General features: G+C 41.6%; 1 protein-coding gene across 1 annotated transcript in view; it reads left to right on the forward strand.

The window, feature by feature from the left end:
* The first annotated feature begins 1,024 nt into the window (after positions 1-1,024).
* Positions 1,025-21,171, forward strand: part of LOC121283984 (F-box-like/WD repeat-containing protein TBL1X) — a 318,557-nt gene continuing 298,410 nt past the window's right edge. The window contains exon 1 of the mRNA XM_041198852.1: positions 1,025-1,534. The gene's annotated coding sequence lies outside the window, so the exon portion shown is untranslated. The remainder of the gene's footprint in view (positions 1,535-21,171) is intronic.

Consider the following 21,171-nt stretch of genomic DNA (forward strand, 5'->3'; position numbering starts at 1 on the left):
GACATGGGTGTGGGAGAGGGGAGTCGGAGTGGGGGAAAGAGCGTTGGGGAAAGAGTGTTGGGGGAATAGTGTGGGGTGTGTGGGGGGAGGGGCGGGGTGTGTGGGGGGAGGGGCGAAGGTGTGGGGTGGGGAGGGGTGGGGGTATGGGGTGGAGAGGTGAGGGGGTGGGGAAGGGTGAGGTGGTGGTGGGGCGAGGGGTGGGGTGTGTGGGGCGAGGGTTGGGGGGTTGGGGTGCTGGAGGGGTGGGGTGGAGTATGTGGGGGAGAGGGGTAGGTATGTGGTGGGGAAGGGTGGGGTGGAGGGGTGGGGTGTGTGGGGGGGGTGGAGTGGGGTGGGGGAGAGTTGAGTAGGGGGAGGGGGAGTTTGGGAGAGGGTTGAGTGGGAGGATTGAGTGTGGTGGGGAGGGTTGAGTGGGGGTGGGGTGGGGAGGGTTGAGTAGGGAGGTGGGGGAGTTTGGGAGAGGGTTGAGTGGGGGTGGGGAGGGTTGAGTGGGAGGATTGAGTGGGGGCTGGGGGAGGGTGGGGGAGGTTGGGTGAGGGTTGAGTGGGGGTGGGGGAGGGTTGAGTGGGGGTGGGGGAGGGTTGAGTGGGGGTGGGGGAGGGTTGAGTAGGGGGGTGGGGGAGTTTGGGAGAGGGTTCAGTGGGAGGATTGAGTGTGGTGGGGAGGGTTGAGTGGGGGTGGGGGAGGGTGGGGAGGGTTGAGTGGGGGGGTGGGGAGGGTGGGGTGGGGAGGGTTGAGTAGGGGGGTGGGGGAGTTTGGGAGAGGGTGGAGTGGGAGGATTGAGTGGGGTGGGGAGGGTTGAGTAGGGAGGTGGGGGAGTTTGGGAGAGGGTTGAGTGGGAGGATTGAGTGGGGTGGGGAGGGTTGAGTGGGGGTGGGGAGGGTTGAGTAGGGAGGTGGGGGAGTTTGGGAGAGGGTTGAGTGGTTGGATTGAGTGTGGTGGGGAGGGTTGGGTGGGGGAGTCGGGAAAGGGGAGGCTGGTTTTCCCCTTGCGGGTCACTGGCTGGTTGCCTGGCGCTGAGCTGAGCTTCAGTGTCTCGGTGCCTGTCTGCGCGGCCGTTGCTGTTTCCTTCTCTCACATTCACTCACTCAGTCTGGGAAATGAATGTTTTAGAAACCAGCAGCAGCTTCTGACGCCATTCTGCGATCAACTTTTACCTCTCTCTCTCTCTCTCTCTCTCACCCCTCCCCCACCGACTCCTCTCCCTCTCTCTCTCTCTATATTTTCCCTCCCTCCTCATTTCCATTCGCCACCACATCGTTTCGGTGTCATTAGCTTTGGATCAAGACATACATGCGAACTATAGTTGATATTCTTCCAATTATAGGCCTTTCCGAGGCACATATTGACCGACTACAGAAGAGAGAGAGAGATAGCCTGGTGATGAGTAATACGTGAAAAACGCTTCTTTTAAACCTTTTTGAAAAATACATATATATATTTTAAAAACACACAAAAAAGTAGTTGGAGCTTTTCGTTGTTTGTGGAAGTGAAAACAAGCTCTGGGTTTTTTTTTAAACCAGCATTGTATAAGGTAAGATGTTTATATATAGACACAGCATTGATCTAAACAACTTTTCAAGATGTTACTTGGGTTATATTATTTGTTCTGACTTTTTTAAAAGCAGTTAAACTGAAATAGTTTTGGTTTGGTGGGGGAGGGGTGCTTACAGTTTGGAGATGGGGGTTGTTGCTAAATGGTACTTTCTGTGACTTGGGAATATTAATTACTGTCATTCAGGGATCCTTAAAATCAAGCAGTGTTCATTAGGAAAAAAATATGGGTTGAAGTAGAGGCTTAACGAGTTGTTCTTTCATAGTTAATTATCATTTGTTTTCTATAAAAACACGTTTTGGGTGAAATGAATGAAATATATGTGCATGTGGTCGCTCATACAATTGCAGACTAGTGTTCAAAAGCACAGAGGTTATAATGTATTGATTTTACACATGACACATTGTATACATAGTGATAACAATTGCTTCTTTCGTGAAACTAGGTCACGGATAGGTATGGCTACCATTTTTGTATGTTTAAGTGTGGATCGTTTAAATGCACGAATGAATATTTTGGTGCTCAGAGTTTTTTGTTTTTTAAACCCTGGGAAAAGTGTAAAATTTGAAATATTCACCATGCAGATGGCGTGGATTGCCTCAGCAACGTGTTGGGGGAGGGGAAGCACACTGATTCAGTGTTTCATAGTAGGGAAACCACATATAATGGAGTCTGTTCACACAATATTATATTATAAAAGTGTGTTTATTCTCCATGTTTACTGGTTGGCATTTAGTAAATTTGGTGTGGACAGTACATTTCCTGCAGCTTAATTGAATGAATGCATACATTTTAAATGTATTTTCAATTTATTTCTGAGCAAACCACACTGCAATGTTTAGGATATAGCTGTGTATAATTGAAGTAAAGAGCTTTTAAAAATAGCATTCACAGAAACAATAAACTGTGAACCTTATTTCCACAGTTATTGCACCATGATGACATAGTTACATCACTTAACTGTTTCCTTAGCCTTCCAAATTTGGAAATAAAAGTTTGAAATTGCAACAATCCCATGAACGTGGGCAATAATACTTGCTATGAAATTTGTTTTATTTTCACTGGAGATTGGCTGCAACTCATTGCTTGCCCTGTTGTGCAGTTTTGCATTATGTGCATGAAAAGGGCATTGAAGGTATTCTATTTATACTAGGCAAATGCTATATTACTCTAAGAGAAGGTAAAAACCTTTTTAAATCACCTATTACCAAATCATGCAGAGTAGAAGGATCAGGTTCAGTTGCTGAACTGTGGTGAATTAGTTGCTCTCAGCAGTTTGGAACATGACGGATACCCTCAATGCCTCTGGGTTTGAGGGTGGAAACAATCAGCCAGGTTTCCCATTCTGGAATGCTATCTAGTGACCTCAGCTGGAAAATACCTGTCTGCTGGCATCTGATGAGAACAGGATTTGACTTGGCTGGGATGCCTTTCAAGGCCAAATAGTTTACAAACATTCAGGTGCTGAAATTTTGCAGGGATTCTCCTACCATAACATTGGCAGGCTAGCCAGTCCTCTAAAGAAACAGCATTGACACCGATTTCAACCATTTTTACCACTCCTCTGGGTGTCTGCCATCCTTGCACCGGATAGAATCTCCACGTGATTTTAAGGACACGGTTTCTAAGCTGTGCCTGAAAAATAATCACTTGAACAAGGAAGGATCTGAAGGTCCTTGACAAGTTTATCAGGATGATTCCAGGAATGTTAGAGAAGCTGGGGTTGTTCCCTTTGGAGCAATGAAGACTGAGGGGAGTGATACAGTGGGGGAATAGCACAGATTGTATTGCTCCACAGAGAGCTGGCACCGCTTGATGTGCCAATTGACCACCTTCTACGCCATAATGATTCTGCACCAAGGTACTGGAGGGCTGATAGTGCCCATAGAAACATACCTAGCAAGAATTATTGGCTTCAAGACATGGAGGTGAAAATTGGACAAAATACATGGAAAAGATTCTGTGGTTGGAAGATCTGAATTCAGCTTGGTTGCTCACTGAGCTCTTTGGTTGCCATTTTGGAAATCACGTTAGCTGAAGAATGTGATGTCAGAATGTCAAAATTAGTGAAATGGTTGGTTACGGAGTTACTGATAACTTTCCATGCTGTAACTAAACATTGATCCAAAAATATGCCCATTTTTGAGGGTGCTTTCTGCACATTATGTGGAAATATAGATGGCGTAAACACTCTTTTAGTTATTGGTAGAGGTTTTTATACTATCGGCTATTTAGTCCTAAATAATTGGGTCACCAATGTAGATTTTCAACTTGCTACTATGGCACATTACAGGTCAAATATTACAATGGAGATTAAAATTGTGTGGTTTATATACTGGCAGAAAACCCTCGGTGCCAATTTTACATCTGAATGACTTAAGTTCTGTTCCCGTATCACCCCATGTGTTCGTTGATCTACATTGGATCCCATCCATCACATCTTGATCTTAAAATCCTTATTCTTGTTTTCAAATCCCTCTGTGGCTTCACCCCTCCCTGTCTCTGTAATTTCTAGCCCCACAACTCTCTGAGATATCTGTGCTTCTCTAATTTTAGCCTCTTGAGCATCCTGATTTCAGTTTTTTTTTAAGTTTTGGGTTTTATTCAAAATAAACAATTTGGAATACGATGTATCATAGGGCTGCCCTCCTCAAGGACAGTAGATCTTAAATTGTTAAAACTGTCAATCCTTTTCTTAGTGATAGCCATTTTATTTTTTGCTTTCAACCTTCTCTGCTCCTTTTTTGTTGTGTTTCTTGGCAAACCATATGTTCCTCAGGATCAACTCCTTTCAGGGGTTCAAATCAATAAGACTTAGGCTTTTTGATCCCAGTCCTGTGCCACTTGCTGGACTGATTTACAGCTGACCTGAATTAGGGGCTGTGCCTGATTTATCCCAATTTTGTTGATTTGGTTTAATTGGTTTAACCTGAAAGATTATTGCTGGACTGATTGTGGTTGAGGTGATTCTTGGACTTGGCCATGACTCTCAACTGATCTCCTAAGCTGACGCCTCCACCACCAGCAGCCACCAGAAGAGCATAGAGTCACAGAGGTCTACAGCACAGAAAAAGGCTCTTTGGCCCATTGAGTCTGCGTCGGTCAAACAAGTATCTAACTATTCTAATCCCATTTGCAGCACTAGGCCCATAGCCTTGTATGCCATGGCATTGCAAGCGTACATCCAAATACTTCTTAAGTGTTATGAGGGTATCTGCCTCCACCACCCTTTCAAGCAGTGAGTTCCAGATTCCCACCACCCTCTGGGTGAAAAACTTCTTCCTAACCTTAAATCTATGCTCCTGGTTATTGATCCCACCACCAAGGGGAAAAGTTCCTTCCTGTCTACCCTATCTTTGCCCCTCATAATTTTATACACCTCAATCCTTTAATAGCCTCTGCTCCAGGGAAAATTAGCCCAGTCTATCCAATCTCTCCTAATAACTAAAACTCTCCAGCCCAGGCAACAGCCTGGTACTCTCTGCACTCTCTCTAGTGCAACCACATCCTTCCTATAATGCGGATTCAAGAACTGCATGCAATACTCTAGCTGTGGCCTAACCAGCATTTTATACAGTTCCAGCATAACCTCCCTGCTCTTATATTCTATGCCTCGGCTAATAAAGGCAAGTATCTCGTATGCCGCCTTAACCACCTTATTTACCTGTCCTGCTACCTTAAGGGACTGGTGGACATGCACATCAAGGTTCCTTTGATCCTCAATACTTCCCAGGGCCCTATCATTCACCATGTATTCCCGTGCCTTGATTGTCCTGCCCAAGTGCATCACCTCACACTTATCTGAATTAAATTCCATTTGCCACTGATCAGCCCATCTGACCAACCCGTCTATATTCTCCTATAATCTAAGGCTATCCTCCTCACTATTTACCACCCCACCAATTTTTGTGTCATCCGCAAACTTACTGATCAACCCTCCTACATTCAAGTCTGAATCGTTTATATATACCACAAACAGCAAGAGACCCAACATCGATCCTTGTGGAACCCCACTGGACACAGGCATCCAGTCACAAGAACACCGCTCGACCATCATCTTCTGCTTCCTGCCACTCAGCCAATTCTGGATCCAATTCGCCAAATTGCCTTGGATCCTTCATTATCAGTCTCCCATGTGGGACCTTATCAAAAGCCTTGCTGAAGTCCAAGTAGATTATGTCAAATGCATTGCCCTCATCTACACACCTGGTCACCTCTTTGAAAAATTCAATCAAATTGGTCATACATGACCTCCCCTTAACAAAACTATGCTGACTGTCCTTGATTAATCCCTGCCTCTCCAAGTATAGATTAATTCTGTCCCTCTGAATTGCTTCCAATAGTTTCCCCACCACTGAGGTTAGACTGACTGGCCTTTTGTTCTCTGGTTTATCCCTTTTTGAATAATGGTACCACATTGGCTGTCTTCCAGTCCTCTGGCACCTCTCCTGTGGTCAGAGAAGTATTGAAAATTATTGCCGGCGCCCCAGCTATCTCCTCCCTTGCCTCACTCAACAGCCTGGGATACATTTCATCCAGACCTGGAGATTTATCAACTTTTAAGCCTGCCAGACCACTCAGAACCTCTTCCCTCTCTATGCTAATTTCTTTAATTATATCACAATCCTTCTGCCTGATTTTAATTGTTCCACTATTGGTGGCTGCACCTCAAGTTGCCTAGATCCTAAGCTCTGGAATACCCTTCCTATGCCTCTCTACCTCTCCTTCCTCTTTTAAGACACCCTTCAAAGCCGACTTCTTTGAGCAACCTTTCATCCTCTGATCTAATATCTCCATGTGGGTTGGTGCCATATTTTCCCAGTCCAGCAACACCGCAAATTAAAAACTCTCATTCTTGTGTTCAAATCCCTCCTGTCCTTGGTCCTCCCTATCTCTGTAACCTTTTCCAACTCTCCATGAACACTTGTATTCTCCCAATTCTGGCCTCATCACCAATTTGCATCACCCCTCCATTGGTGGCTGTGCCTTCAGCTGTCTAGGCATCCAGCTCTAAAATTACCATCTTAAACCTCTGTGCTTTTCTCTGTGCTTTTTCTCCCTCTGAAAGTCACAATGTAAATGCAAGTTGCTGTCACCATAGAAGTTTTGTGGCTGTAAAATTGTCATGATGTCTCAGTGGGTAAAGCGGCTTTGCAGTCTGAAGTGTTACCCTAAGACATAAAGGTAAGGAAGCCTAGCTTCATTACTAAAGGCAAGTGACTTAATACAGAAAGTGATTTGATATAATTCAAATATGTTCAGTGACCCGCATTTTCATTGCCGCTGCAAAACGCAATAAACGTGCTACAGCTTGTAAGTGTAGAAATTCATAAAATGTGGCATTGCCCCAAATTAGTTGGCCTATTCATAGGCATTTTAGGAACAGGAAAAGGACAGCTGGTCCAATAAGCCTACACATTTGTAGTGGATCTCAACCCTATTTTCCTGCCTTCTCAACAATGTTATGATGCAGGCACTCATATCAAGTTCCTCTTTCCACTATTTTAATGGAGGTGTTAACCTGAGGTAATGTATCCATTAAAATAGTGCGGAGGAATTTGACACGTGTGTTAAGTGTCTGTATGATAACATTGCTGTCACTCATTTCTACTCTTATGTCCTTTTAATCATGTCTTTCTCCAGAAACTTACCTCTGGCGGAACTCATTTATATTATGTACTTCAGTCACCTAGTCTAGTGACATATTTGACACTCCTTGTGTGAATTGGTTCTGCCTGAAGTCCCTATTAACTCATAATTTTCAAACTTATATCTCCCAATTTTTGATTCCATTCATTGTAAACAAATCACCCACATCAGCTTTAGCAAACCCATTTATAATTTTTAAACCTATTAGGTCTCCTGAAGGCCTCTTGTTTTCTGGTGAAAATAGGTATCACTTCTTCAATAAATCCTTATAGCTTAGATTTCTGAGACCTGGTATCAGTTTTGATCTATGCTGTTGGTTCTCAAATGCAATAATATAGCTCTCATATTCTTTTTCCCTCTTTAACACTGGCCAGGTGTAGTACATTTGAAGTGTGCTGTGTCTGTCTAGGCCTCACAGTACACTAATTTGACAAGCTGGCACTTCTGTATGGCTTGCTGATACACACAGCATAGGCTCACGTCTCCCTTGCGCAGCTTTACACTCTGACAAGGAGGCCTCCGTGCACAAGAGGCTGGCCTGAAGATACAAGGAGGGCCTGAAAAAGTAGGTTTGGCGTATCTGCTTAGGCTCCTGTTGCCTTGCTCCCTGGTTCTCTTACACTCTGACCTAAGGGGGTCTTAGGTACAAGGCCTAACTTCTTTCTATACTCATGCTGTCTATCCAAGAGAAAATTGATGTGTGAGGGTTGGGATACCTCTTCTTCTGCTTCATTGTCTAGGTATGTTATATATTGTGCCTGCAAGTGTGATGAAAACTCTTAATAATCTCTAAGTTCAGATAACATAACTAGCTTCTGAAATTCTCTCAAAACAAAAACAGAATTACCTGGAAAAACCCAGCAGGTCTGGCAGCATCGGCGGAGAACAAAAGAGTTGACGTTTCGAGTCCTCATGACCCTTCGGCAGATCTGCAATCGAAGGGTCATGAGGACTCGAAACGTCAACTCTTTTTTTCTCCGCCGATGCTGCCAGACCTGCTGAGTTTTTCCAGGTAATTCTGTTTTTGTTTTGGATTTCCAGCATCTGCAGTTTTTTTGTTTTTATCTCTGAAATTCTCTCGTGGTTCGTGAATATCCAGCTTTCTTTGATGTAATGTTGACGGATAACATGATCCCAGCTCTCCTTAATGTCTATTCTCTGTAAGATTTAGCTTACTTCATTTCAGCACCTTAACTAGTGCCCAATGAATTAAGATTATATATAGAACATATTTTGTATTTCTAATCTCAGCACCATTGCTGATATTTTTTGTTTTGTCTTTTTTGAGTTTTCCCTCCTGCCCTTTGCAAACACTGACAGTATGATGGAACACAATTCCATGGTTGGCAGTGATCATGAAGAGATGTTAGAATCCTAGTGGTCATCTCATTGATGATTCTAGTGGAGGCGTATCCCTCCTGCTGCTCCTAAGCCATTGTTGTGGTTGGAACTGTTAGCGGAATCATTATCCATGACAGCAAGAGCAATTCGGCATCACCCTAAGTTCCCTTAGCTATCTTTCTGGAAGAGCTAATGGAGGGATGAATGCACAGCGCTAAATTCCAGAACATCTGGTACTCATAAGAAGGGCACTTTGCACCTGGTCACCCTCAATGTATGCATTCAATGAGTGGTGTTCCTTTCAATATGTAAGTTGAGGAGTTTATTGGTAGGAACTTGCAAAGTTCCGAATGTGCCATCTACTACAGTCTGGATTTTGAAAGACTGTAGTCCCTCGCGCTGTTACTATAATGTCTTTCCAAACTGAATGAATCCTTTAGCTCTCCTATAAACTATGTCAGATACTCGCTGAGTATATGCCAGGTGACATCATAGGTGAAATTACTTGGTGAAAGAAAGACTTGCATTTAAACAGCACATTTCATGACATCAGGACATCCCCAAAGTACTTCACAGCCAATGAAGTACTTTTGAAGTGTAGTCACTGTGTACAAAACATAGCAGCCATTTTGTGCACAACAAGCTCCCACAAACAGCAATCTGATAGTAACCAGATAATCTGGGGAAAATGCAGCAATTGATGTGCTTCTGAGGCATAAAGATTGTGAGGTTGAACTTGGCTGATTCCTGCATTGTTCAAAGCACCAAAGCTCAAAGGCCATTCGACCCCTTGAGCCTGAGTTGTTTTCTATTCGATCATTAACTAATGAAATAAATTGTTCTCAGAATTGAAAGTTTAAATTGACTTAACATCCATAGCCATTTGGGCAAGAGAGTTCTGGATTCCATCACCATTTGTGAGAAAAAGTGCTTAAGATGTGGGGTTGTTGGTGGGGGTGGAAGTGGAATCAATGGAGTGTAAATGCACATCCAAAAACTATTCTGGGCAAGACCCATTTTGGCTGCTTATTCAGCATTTCGTTGATTTTCTTTTGGAAGCAATGAATTTTCATTACCCCAATGTGCTGTTCTCTACCAATGGGATTATTTGCACAGTTATTCCTCAGGGTAGTGTGCTAGGCCCAACCATCTTTAGCTGCTTTATCAATGAACTTCTCGCCATCATAAGGTCAGAAGTGGGGCTGGTCACCGCTGATTGCACAATGTTCAGCACCATTCATGACTCCTCAGATACTGAAGTAGTCCATGTCCAAATGCACCAGGACCTGGACAATACCCAGGATTGGGCTGACAAGTAGCAAGTACTATTTGTAGTACAAGTGCCACAGGCAATGATCATCTCCAACAAGAGAGAATCTGACCATTGCCCCATGACATTCAGTGGCATTACCATCACTGAATCCCCCGCTATTAACATTCTGGGCGGGGGGGGGGGGTTACCATTGTTCAGAAACTGAACTGGACTAGCCATATGAATACTGTGGCTACAAGAGCAGGTCAGAGACTAGGAATCCTGCAGTGAGTAACTCACCTCCTGATTCCCCAGAACCTGTCCACCATCTACAAGGCACAGGTCAGGAGTGTGATGGAATACTCTTCACTTGCCTGGATGAGTGCAGCTCCAACAACCCTCAAGAAGCTTGACACCACCCAGGACAAAGCAGCCCACTTAATTGGCACCCCATCTACAAACATTCACTCCCTCCACCATCCACACACACGGGCAACAGTGTGTACCATCTACAAGATGCACTCACAGGAACTCACCAAGACACCTTAGCACCTTCTTAACCCACGAGCTCTACCATCTAGAAAGACAAAGGCAACAGACACATGTGAACACCACCACAGCCTGCAAATTTCCCTCCAAGCCACTCACCACCCTGACTTGGCATTGTTGTTGCTTCACTGTTGCTGGGTCAGAATCCTGGAACTTCCTCCCTTAACAGCACTGTGGGTGTACCTACAACACATGGACTGCAGCAGTTCAAGAGGGCAGATCACCACCACCTTCTCAAGGGCAACTAGTGATGGGCAATAAATGCTGGCCTAGCCAGTGATGCCCTCATCCCATGATTGAATTAAAAAAGTATTGCTGGGAAAAGGAGACATGTCTAAGCTTTTTGTCTTGCACTCATCAGAACACTTTGCAAGAATACAAATATAAGGGGAAAAGAACAATTTATATTGTATGTGAATAGAGCACTGATTGGTTGGCAAGTGGATTCTGGTAGTGGCGCTGCCATGGAGAATGCACCAGTGATGGTGACTGACAGTTAACTGCTAAGCATTGTTTGAAACTTAAACCAGGCAGCTTGACCCTGATTGGTCAAGGCATTGCCCTGAGTAATGAGTCAGAGAGTGGCTGTCACTCATTTTGTCTAGCTGAAACAGGTGCAATGTGTGTACATGTTCCTTTTGTCTGCAAAGAATGGGGCCCTGTGTATGTAGTATATGTAGTTGCCAATGCGTGCCACATTGTGAGCTCAACTGGCAATCTTGAATTGGTTGTCAGCCAAACAGAATAAATAACAGCCATTTGCTGGTTCATTCTTTAGGGCAATGCCTTGACCAATCTGGGTCAAGCTGACTCGTTTAAATTTCAAACAGTGCTTGGCAGTTAACTGTCAGTCACCATCACTGGTGACATTCTCCATGGCAACACCTCTACCAATTAGAGTCCACTTGTCAACCAATCAGCACTCTTTTCACATAGAGTATAAAATGTTACTTCCCCTTTATATTGTTATTCTTATGAGGTGTCCTGGTGAGTGCAATGTGGAAAGCTTAGATGTGTCCTTTTGTTCAGCAATACTTGAAGTTCTGTACTACCGAACGACTAAACAAAAAGTTGTATTTAATATTTATTGCTGGAAAAAAATACATTTTGTAGTATTCTTCAGGTATAGTTTAAGCAATAAATATACAATAAAGAAGCTCTTGACCGAAAAGCAGTTCTTTCTCAGTTTCTCCTTCATTTCAAACCACATGTGAACCAAGAGGTTTTGTTTATTTATGGAAAATAATGTACCAGGAATATGGTGTTGTGATGTCTCTTCTGAAAATTTGATCCTGGTGGGAGCATGGAGTCATTACAGGTAGGGCACAAGAATAACTAAGTTAATATATAGTACTAAAAAAGGTTTTATATAAGTTGTTAGGAACATGCATCAAACAGTTTATTTTTAAATTGCAGGTAGTATTTGAGCTCAGATTATTAATAGCCTTCACAGATTTTCATCAGATTGATAGTTAAATAGAAAAGCAAGACTTGCATTTACATAGCACTTTTTGCAATCTCAGGATGCCAACAACTTGTATTTATAGAGCACCTTTAATGTAATAAAATGTTGCTAGTCGCTTCACAGGATCGCTGTATAGGAAAATCTACCACTTAGCCACATGGGGAGATATTAGGCAAATGACCAAAAGCTTTGTCAAAAGGCCTCTTAAAGGAGGGAGAGAGGTTCGGGGTGGGAATTCCAGTGTTTAGAGCCTTGATATCTGAAGGTATGGCCACCAGTGCTTAATATTGAAAATGCCCGAGTCCAAAATTAGAGAAGTACAGATAATGGAGTGTTTTGCAGCTGGAGATAACATAGGCAGGGAGGAGGGATTTGAAAACAAGATACAAATTTTAAAATTGAGCATTTCTTAACCGGGAACCAAAGTAGGTCAGTGAGCTCAGGGCTGATGGTGAACAGGACTTGGTGCGAGTTCAGATACAAACAGTGGAAATTTGGATGACCTCAAGTTTACGGCACAGAAGTGTGAAGCCGACCAGAAGTGGAATTGGAATAGTGAAGTTGGGACCTAACAAAAGCGTGCATGAGCGTTTCAGCTGCTGATGAGCTGAAGCAGGGGTGGAGTTAGCTGATGTTATGGAGGTGGAAATAAACAACTTTTGTGATGGCACATAAATGTGGTCAGAAGCTCATCCTGAGGTCAAAGATAATACTAAAGCTGTGAATAGCCTGGTTCAGCCTCAAGACAGTTGTCAGGGAGATGGATAGTCACTGGCTAGGGAACAGAACTTTTTTTATATGGGGACTGAAAACAATGGCTTCAGTCTTCCCAGTATTTATTTTGAAGAAATTTCTCCTCGTCAGTGCTGGATGTTGGACATGCATTGTGACAATTTAGAGACAGTGGAGTGTTTGGAGAGGTGGTGACGAGGTAGAGTTGGATGTTGTCAGCATACATGTGGAAACTGACACTTTTTAAATGATGCCATCAACGGGCAGCATGTAGATGAGAAATGAGAGGGGATCAAGGTAAGACCCTTGGTGGATACTAGATGTACTGATTTGGGAGCAGGAAAAAAGTCAAAGCGTTTTACAATCAATGAATTATTTTGAAGTGTAGTCACTATTGTAGGGTTGGAAATGTAGCAGCCAATTTCTGCACTGCAAGCTCTAACAAACAGTAGTGAAAATGACCAGGTAATATGTTTTGGTGATTGTGAGTTGAGGGATAAATAATGGTCAGGACACCAGAGATAATGCCCTTGCTCTTCTTTGATATAGTGATCTGGGATCTTTTATATCAATCTGACAGGGCAGAAGGGGTTTGAGTTTAACATCTCATCCAGAAGATGGCACCTGTGACAGTGCAACACTCCCTCAGTAGTACACTGGAGTGTCAGACTTGATTTTTGCACTCAAGTCTCTAGTAATAGTAAGAGTACAAAAATTAAAAGTTGAAATTGGCTCTTGATAATATTATCAGCTGATTTGGTGTTGGGCACACTCAAGTTTCAATAAAGCTCTCAGCAGAGCAATTATTCCTGTGCTTGTAAAAAGGCATGTGGTGATAACGGATTTAACAGCAGGAAGCAGTTAGAGAGGAATATTCTTTGTTAGGGTAAGTAGTTTGCATGACAATCATTGGTGCATGTTATTTCTTATTATTTTAAAATATTTCATGAAGATTTTGGTTAAGTTTTAAATTTTTTTTAAACAATGACCAGCTCTATTGACAAGTGTAAACTAAAATTGTCCCATGTAAGGTGCTCCTTTGTAGAATGTAGCACTGACTTGTTTTAAGTAAGCTGGTTCACTAGGGATACTGTCCAATGAAATTTGAGGTATTGGATCTGCAGCAGCACATATTTGTGCCAAAGTTCAATTTTGTACTATACTTGTTTATACAACTCAATCAGCAGACATTATTTAGTTTTAAAATGTGCCATTTGCAACATTACTGTACCCTCTTCTAACCAACAGTAGGAGTCAGTAGGGATAGATTTAACACTAAAATAATCATGTGATTGGCAAGCATAAACAAGCATACTGAATACTGGCTTGTGAATGTGCTCCCTGGGACTCCCAGCCCAATATTGTTGGAGCACGCCTACATTGACTCTTTTTACATCACTGTTTTCTATATGTAACTCAAGAGTCACCATTCAGCTGGGGATAATTTATAAAAATTGTAGGCCTGGTTGAAAATCAACTATTTAAATGTTTTATAACACACTGTTCTTTTTAAAGCCTAAGACCACAGTCCACATTAATGGATAGGAATGTCAGAATTCCAAAAAGATATGAATCTCTCTAAAATAACGAAGTGCTGAGTAGCTCAACTCGTTCTACTTCAGATTAAATCACAGTGATGCAATTGAAAGATGATTAATTCTATGTATATATTGCTCTGATGGAATGAAAACTTAAACAATTTCTGTAATGCTTGATGAAATCAAGTGCAGTACCAATTTTCTGACAAAGCATGTGTTTCATATTAGGAGTGGCTAATGTCCAGGACCAGAGATAGCAGAAAGTAAAAACATGGGCTGTTCTGATAGCTTAGCCAGTTAGTCAGCAAGTGACTTTCCCTGCTGCCTATTTTTGTTCCCCAGTCAGTGCTGAGTTAGCTGATTGGCCCAATTGCCACTGTGTTGAAGGGGAGAAGAAAATGGCCAGGGTTCTTTCTCCTGAATGCTCATCTGATAGATCTCGAGATGTTTGATGTGTGTAGAATTGGACTTGACTGCTATACTGGAAATCTAATATACTTATAAAACTCACAGTGCATGCTTAAGAATTGGCACCTGGGTACATTACTGGAGGGTAACACGCCTGTGAACCTCTCCCCACTGACGAGCAATGCCTTCAGGATAATAGAAGAAGTTAGTATAATATTGATGGAAAATAGGAGAAACTGGATGTTCAAAAAATTAAACCTTATAAGTTCGAACTGTACTGATGCTGATGTCACAGGTCACAAAAATCTGGTACCTCATTTGCCGTGAACAAAAACAGTCCCTGGCCTTAAGTCGGCGGAGGGGGGGGCGATGATATTTTTTATATTTGTTCTTGGGATGTGGGCGGTGCTGGGAAGTTCACATTTATTGCCCATCCTTACCTGATGTGAGAAGATGGTGGACCACTAGTGGACCTTCTTCTTAAACTAATGCAATCAGTGTTAGGGAATTCAAACTTATTGAGTCAGTAATAATGATGCAGTGGCTTTTGTTGCAATGCAATTGACAGAACCTCTATTTTTTGTTTCTTTATTTTTGCACATTGTAGTAATTTGTTTGCAAATGAGTGGCTTGCTAGGCCACTTCAGAGGGTATTGATAGTCAACTATGTAGTGTGGGCCTGGAGCCAAATGTAGCACCAAACTCTCATTGCTAAAGGATACAAGTGAACCAGTTGATCTTTTAAGCCAGTTTGGCATCTTTGATCACTTTCTTGGGAATATAACAAATTAACAGCTTAATTAAATTCATCATCCCAATCTGACTCCTGGATTGCTAGCTCAATGCCATCCATAACTGACGGACTTATGTGTTTGGCCCAGTTTGTGTTGTTCTATTAACGTGCATAGTGTTACCTCTGTCCATGGAGTACCACTTCGCAGATTGAGTCCCATGGTTTCAAATAAAAGGCATATTTTGCATATAAAGGTGAAAGGGCAGATTTTCAGGCTGTATTGGTGGGGTGGTGGGTGGGGTGTGGGGGTGGCAGTGGTTGGAATGTTGGTGGTGATTCACATGTTGCATTTGCTGATGAGTTTTATTTACAAGTCTCAAGTCATAGCTAAAAGGAGTTAGTTTTCTCCCTTTTAATTATCATTCCTCTTTCTCTAAAAATGCTGAGTCGCAGGTGTACAGATTCAGACTTTGCTTCTAAGTGCCTGCACAAGCAGCTCAGAATTGAGCAAATTTCCAATATCATGTACATTTTCCATAAGTGATTACTGGATAATGATCAGAAGTGGATTTTCTTTTCTCTTGCCCAGCCTGGAGCACTTAGGTCAATTGTAGTGCTTCTACTGCCATCTTGACTGATATGAGTTAACTCCACACAGATTAAGAAATGAACTAGGGATCTTCCTGATCAGTATGGTTCAGTTCTGTGCTAGGTTAGTGTTAGTTTCTATACTTGGATTTAGCGGTCCCCTCAATTCATCTTACCAGGGTTTTCTAGGTACAGCTTTAGTAATGGTCTAATGGAGGCCTAATACTAATAGTGTGAGCTAGGTGGTGTATATGTTTCTTTGAAAACCCAAATGACATTTGGTTTGTCTTCCTGAGTTGCTAGATGGCTATCTGTTGGCTATCTGTTAACCATTTGCTTCCAGACCCTACTTGCATATTAGACAGAAGATTATTTCTAGCAAAATTAGCAGTGCGGTTGTCTACATATAACGTTGGCCTTGAGGCTGTCTGCCCTCATTTTTGTTGATTTTAAGCTTTGCTAAATTGAGTTGAGGCTTTTCCCCCAAAACCAACCACATGATCAATAGCTCATCAAATTCTGAGACTGAAAAGCCCTCAATGAGGGCATATTTCAACATAGAAATTGTTTTGAGACGCACAGGACTTTAGGTGGAAAATAAGTTGTATAGGGACTGTGGGGGGCTGCGGGAGATTATACAGTTACATGTGTTAAGTACTAATTAACATATTAAGTTTATTATGTGGGTCAAATCAAATATTCTGTATGTAATGTGCTGAGTTCAACAACAATTATTTGCACTTATTTAGTCCTTTACCATGGAAGACATCCCAGGATAATTCACAGAGGAGAAATAAGCAGTAGAGGAGTTAGGAAAGATGACTGAATACATTTTTACTTAGTTCTGTTGAAGAGTCATACGGACTCGAAATGTTAACTGTGTTCCTCTTCACAGATGCTGCCAGACCTGCTGAGTTTTTCCAGGTATTTTTATTTTTGACTGAATACATGGTTGAAATATAGATTGAGGTTTTTAAAGGTGAGGCGGGAAGTAATAGTTGGGTTAGAGATTTACTTAATTTCGATGAATCAATAACTTGGTTATTGATTTTGCACATGTAGTAAGTAATAATGCTAATGTTTTAGTATTTACACCTTGAGTTCTTTCTGTATGATGCTTACAGAACAAATTCTTTGTTTTGGTCCAGTTAGAATATCATATAAGTAAATCTGCCCCCGGTGTAAAATTCATTCTTTGTTCCTGCTACTCCTGGAAGTTCAAATTCAATTATTTTGTTTCACTTTGTTACACTCAAGCCCAGTCCTGTCCTTACTTGATGTCCACACATGCTTGCTTACCACACCAGATCACCATGATAATACTTATCATATGCGTACCATCTTATTTATTTTTGTTTCATTTCCCAGAAGATCTATAAACAATCTTGCACTACTATAAGCCTCAATACCTCCAAGTGAGAAAGGGGGAGTGTTGGGCAAGATTCTTGATCCCTTGACCTCCCAGTGACACCAAGTGGAATGTGTATAGATCCTATTTAAGGGAAAAATTTGGATTAACTCTAATACCATCTGGCCACCACAACCTGCCAATACAGGCTAGACTCACCCAGGTAGAATGGCTGCTGATGCAAGCTACTGAGGGCTGTTGACGGTGGAAATGTATCCCTGTGTCAGTTACCATCTTCACAGAGGGTGGGTAGAAAAGGGAAGGAACACTGCACTCTTAAACCATCACTGAATTGTGTCTCCTATCAAGTGTGAATGATATTTTTTTCATCATGTTTGCTAGAGATGTTGGTTGTACACCATATGTATGCAAGCAGGAGAAATTTTGCCTTGGACTTCTTACACTCTTGGTAGATTGGCATTAAAATTCATCAGATATATGGTTGTGTACATCTTGGAAGAGGAAAGGAAGTCTTTTCCTCCTTTTCCAGGTAATTCTGTTTTTCTTTTCCTCCTTCATTTGATCTCATCGGATGCTTTGCGCATCCTTGAGTTATCAGGGTCGACAAAATTTAAATAGAAGTTGGCCTGGCGTACTAATGAAATAATCAGAGAAAACTTTCAGACACATGTTTTTCAGTTGATTGCAGAGAGAACTTTTTAAAGCTTTTATTTCAAACCGACCATGGATTTTCAAAGTGATTGGAGTGTGAAAATGGGGATTAGTAGGGGCAGAGGATAAGGGGCGCTTATTTTTCAATAAAAGAATCCTAACTTACTGAGTAAATAAGTACCAAAAAAATTACAATATACAATGCAGAAATAATAGACAAAATAAAAATAAGTACAAATACACCATAGCTTTTTTATGATTTTTAATAATTAAGCACATCTCTGCAGCATTACTACTGTAACGTTTGGTGATTCTTGAACCTCTCAGTGTGTGAGGTGAAATGTTAATAAGAAGTGGCAGGCCTAGGGGTATGAAATTCCCTGGTGAGTTTTCAGGAGCAGTTCTTTCATTTTTGTTTACTATGTTAAATGAAGTTAAAAGTAAAAACAATTAGGTACTCAATAAAATTTGTCCATGAAGCTGCTAAGGGCTTTATTATGGGTTGTGTTATCTATAGCCTGAATGCACTTTTATAATGTGAAAGGGTTGCCTAACATTTGCTTTTTACTCAATCAGTGCAGGGGAGTTCTCCCAAGGGAACGAAACAGAGTACACCCTGATCTGTATAGGTCATGGTTGGTAACATTCCTCAAACTCTTAATTAATTTAGGCTGGCTGGGAAACAAATCCACTGTCTGAAGCCCTAATACATGAAACCATGCATGCCGTTTTGACCTGAAATGGCTGATGTGCAAAGTGTTTCCAAATCTTATCCCCTACAGTTACAATATTGTGGCATTCTAATAGCAGAGAATTTTTCTTTGTTAAACCGAAGCATGCTAAGCCAAATTTTGACCGTTGAAAGTTACCTGTAAATAAGGAGAGATTTAAAGAGATTGTATTAAGATTTAAAGATAGAAATTGTGTTGAATTTTATTGCTTTTTAAGAACTGTTAAACCTTACAATTCTTGTCTTGCAGAGGACTTTAGGTTATCTCCTTGAATGTAATTGCAATTGAGTAGAAATTGGTCTGTGTTTATGCCCATTTTTTTAGGCGTAAAGCAGAATCCAAGCATACTGACTTTGCAGCCAGACAGCCTGTGCCCGAAATGCGCAAGCATTGGTTCGGCTCCTAAGTGCATGCAACACTTTTTCTTTAGGCGTCCTGGGGGAAAGACTACAGAAATTAATCAGTGATGAGCGGGACAGATGTGGCCCTTCCCTGTTCAGGAATCTTCAAAAGTTGGTAATGTAAATATTTAATGTTCCTGTAGAGCTAAGGAGCCAGAGGTGTGCTTCCCAACCACACCCCAACCCCCACCCCCACCCCCTTCCCCACCACCCCAATTCATAAGAATTGTAATGTCACTCTTCCCCTCTCTCCAACTGCAAACCACTCCAACCCCCATCCTGGAACCAGCCTGAAAACTGCTGCCAGTGAGGTAGGCATGCAACATTGATGCCTTTGCTCCTGTGAGCTGCCTCAGGAGACACGACCCGCTTGCGCAGGAAATGTTGATGAGGCCTGAGGCCCAATTTCCATCGGTCCGCTGTTGTATTGGTTTAGGCATGTGTGAGGAACTTTAGCAAATTTCTCACTCAAAAAATTCCCAAGTTATAATTTTGTTAAACCTCTCTTACTTTTTTTTTTGAGTTCCCACTTGATTTGTTACTTAAAAAGGATCAGATAAAGAAATTATTTCTCTGTACAACTTAATATATCTTTTGTATTTGTTTTTGAATGGGGAGAAAAAACGGATGGAGACCTGCATCGCCAGGATTCCCTGGATTTTCCTGGATAAGTGGTAATGAATCCAGGCTATGTGTGTGCCCAAGCTATGCAAATGGTTTGGGACAGAAAGCATGTGAGAACTTCTCACTCCACCAATGCAGCTTACCCTCACTGTATACAGTACTCTGTGGTCATCAAAAAGGAAAATGTAGCTTGTGATCTATACAGACATCAGAACTTTGCCCAGAATCGTCTCGCTCCTCTAAAACAAGGTTTCAGCTGAATTTTTTGTTTTGTAATGAAACTATCACTACTTAATAGGGCTATAGATTGATCCACAGGAGAAAAAAAAAAGTTTGTCGAGTCTTTGAAAATGAATAGTTGTTTGATAATGCAGAACTTGAGTATTGCTGAAAAAGGAGACATGTTGAATCTTTTTGTCTTGCACTCATCAGGATACTTTGCAGGAATTCCAATATAAGGGCAAAACAACAATTTATATTGTACGTGAAGAGATTGCTGATTGGTTGGCAAGTGGGCTCTGATTGGTAGAGGTTTTGCCATGGAGAATGCAATAATGATGATGACTGACCAGGTAGCTTGACCCTGATTGGTCAAGGCGTTGCCCTGGGGAATGGGTCAGTGAATGGCTGTCACTTATTTTGTTCTTTCTGTCTGTAAAGAACAGGACCCTGTGTATTAATTTTCCCCTTATATTGGTATTCTTGCAAAGCGTCCTGACGAATGCAAGACATGTATCTCTTTTTCAGCAATACTCTTTGAAAATACTGAGCTAACACTGCACACGTGGATACCAAATTTCAGAACTTCTTGTGGAAACTTAGTATCCATTCGGAAATCTGCAGATACCTTCTTTAAAGCAAGAGTACAAGTTTCATTTCGGAGTTCAGCAAAAGAACCGAGCAAACAATGAATAGTTTTCAGACTCAGCATTAATTTACAGTTGGGCTTAATCTTTACTGTCATGTCATGTTACTGTGAAGCTCCGTGTAAGCTGAACTGTAGGGTCTCCAGCACCAGTCCTACTGATAGCAAGTAATAAATATTGGGAGAGTGTGATATCGATGAAGGCTACTATGGCTGTACTGTACTTGCTGTAATATGTGTAGATCAGTAAACATCTTTCTCCAGACTGTTGTACAAAATAGCATTATTTTCATGGAAGTGATCAACTGCCAGTAACACACATAGATCTGCTTTGTATTTGAGCTACTTTTTTTTTTCCAACTGTAGTCTAGCTATTTACGTTTTCATGTCAAGAAATGTTTAATTAAACCCTTTTGATGGTGGTATTTACTATAAAATGTTGATGACTATTATTACCTATTCATTTATTTTCAGTGGATTTTTACTCAGTAACCTACTATTGTATCAAATAGTAAGTTTCAACAATTTTTATAACACTGAGGAATTAGTTGCACAAGATCAGCTGTTGTAATGAACCATTGATGAGGCTTTCAAAGGGCAGAAGATGAGAAGTTAAAAACATTCAGTTGAAGTTAATGTGCAGATTAATTTGAGCAGACAATGTAGGGAATTCATACCTTCCCCATGGAAGAAAAAGTGCTGGCAATACACAGTTGTCCC

The sequence above is a fragment of the Carcharodon carcharias genome, chromosome 11 (genome assembly GCF_017639515.1).
Source record: "Carcharodon carcharias isolate sCarCar2 chromosome 11, sCarCar2.pri, whole genome shotgun sequence".
Classification (NCBI taxonomy): domain Eukaryota; kingdom Metazoa; phylum Chordata; class Chondrichthyes; order Lamniformes; family Lamnidae; genus Carcharodon; species Carcharodon carcharias.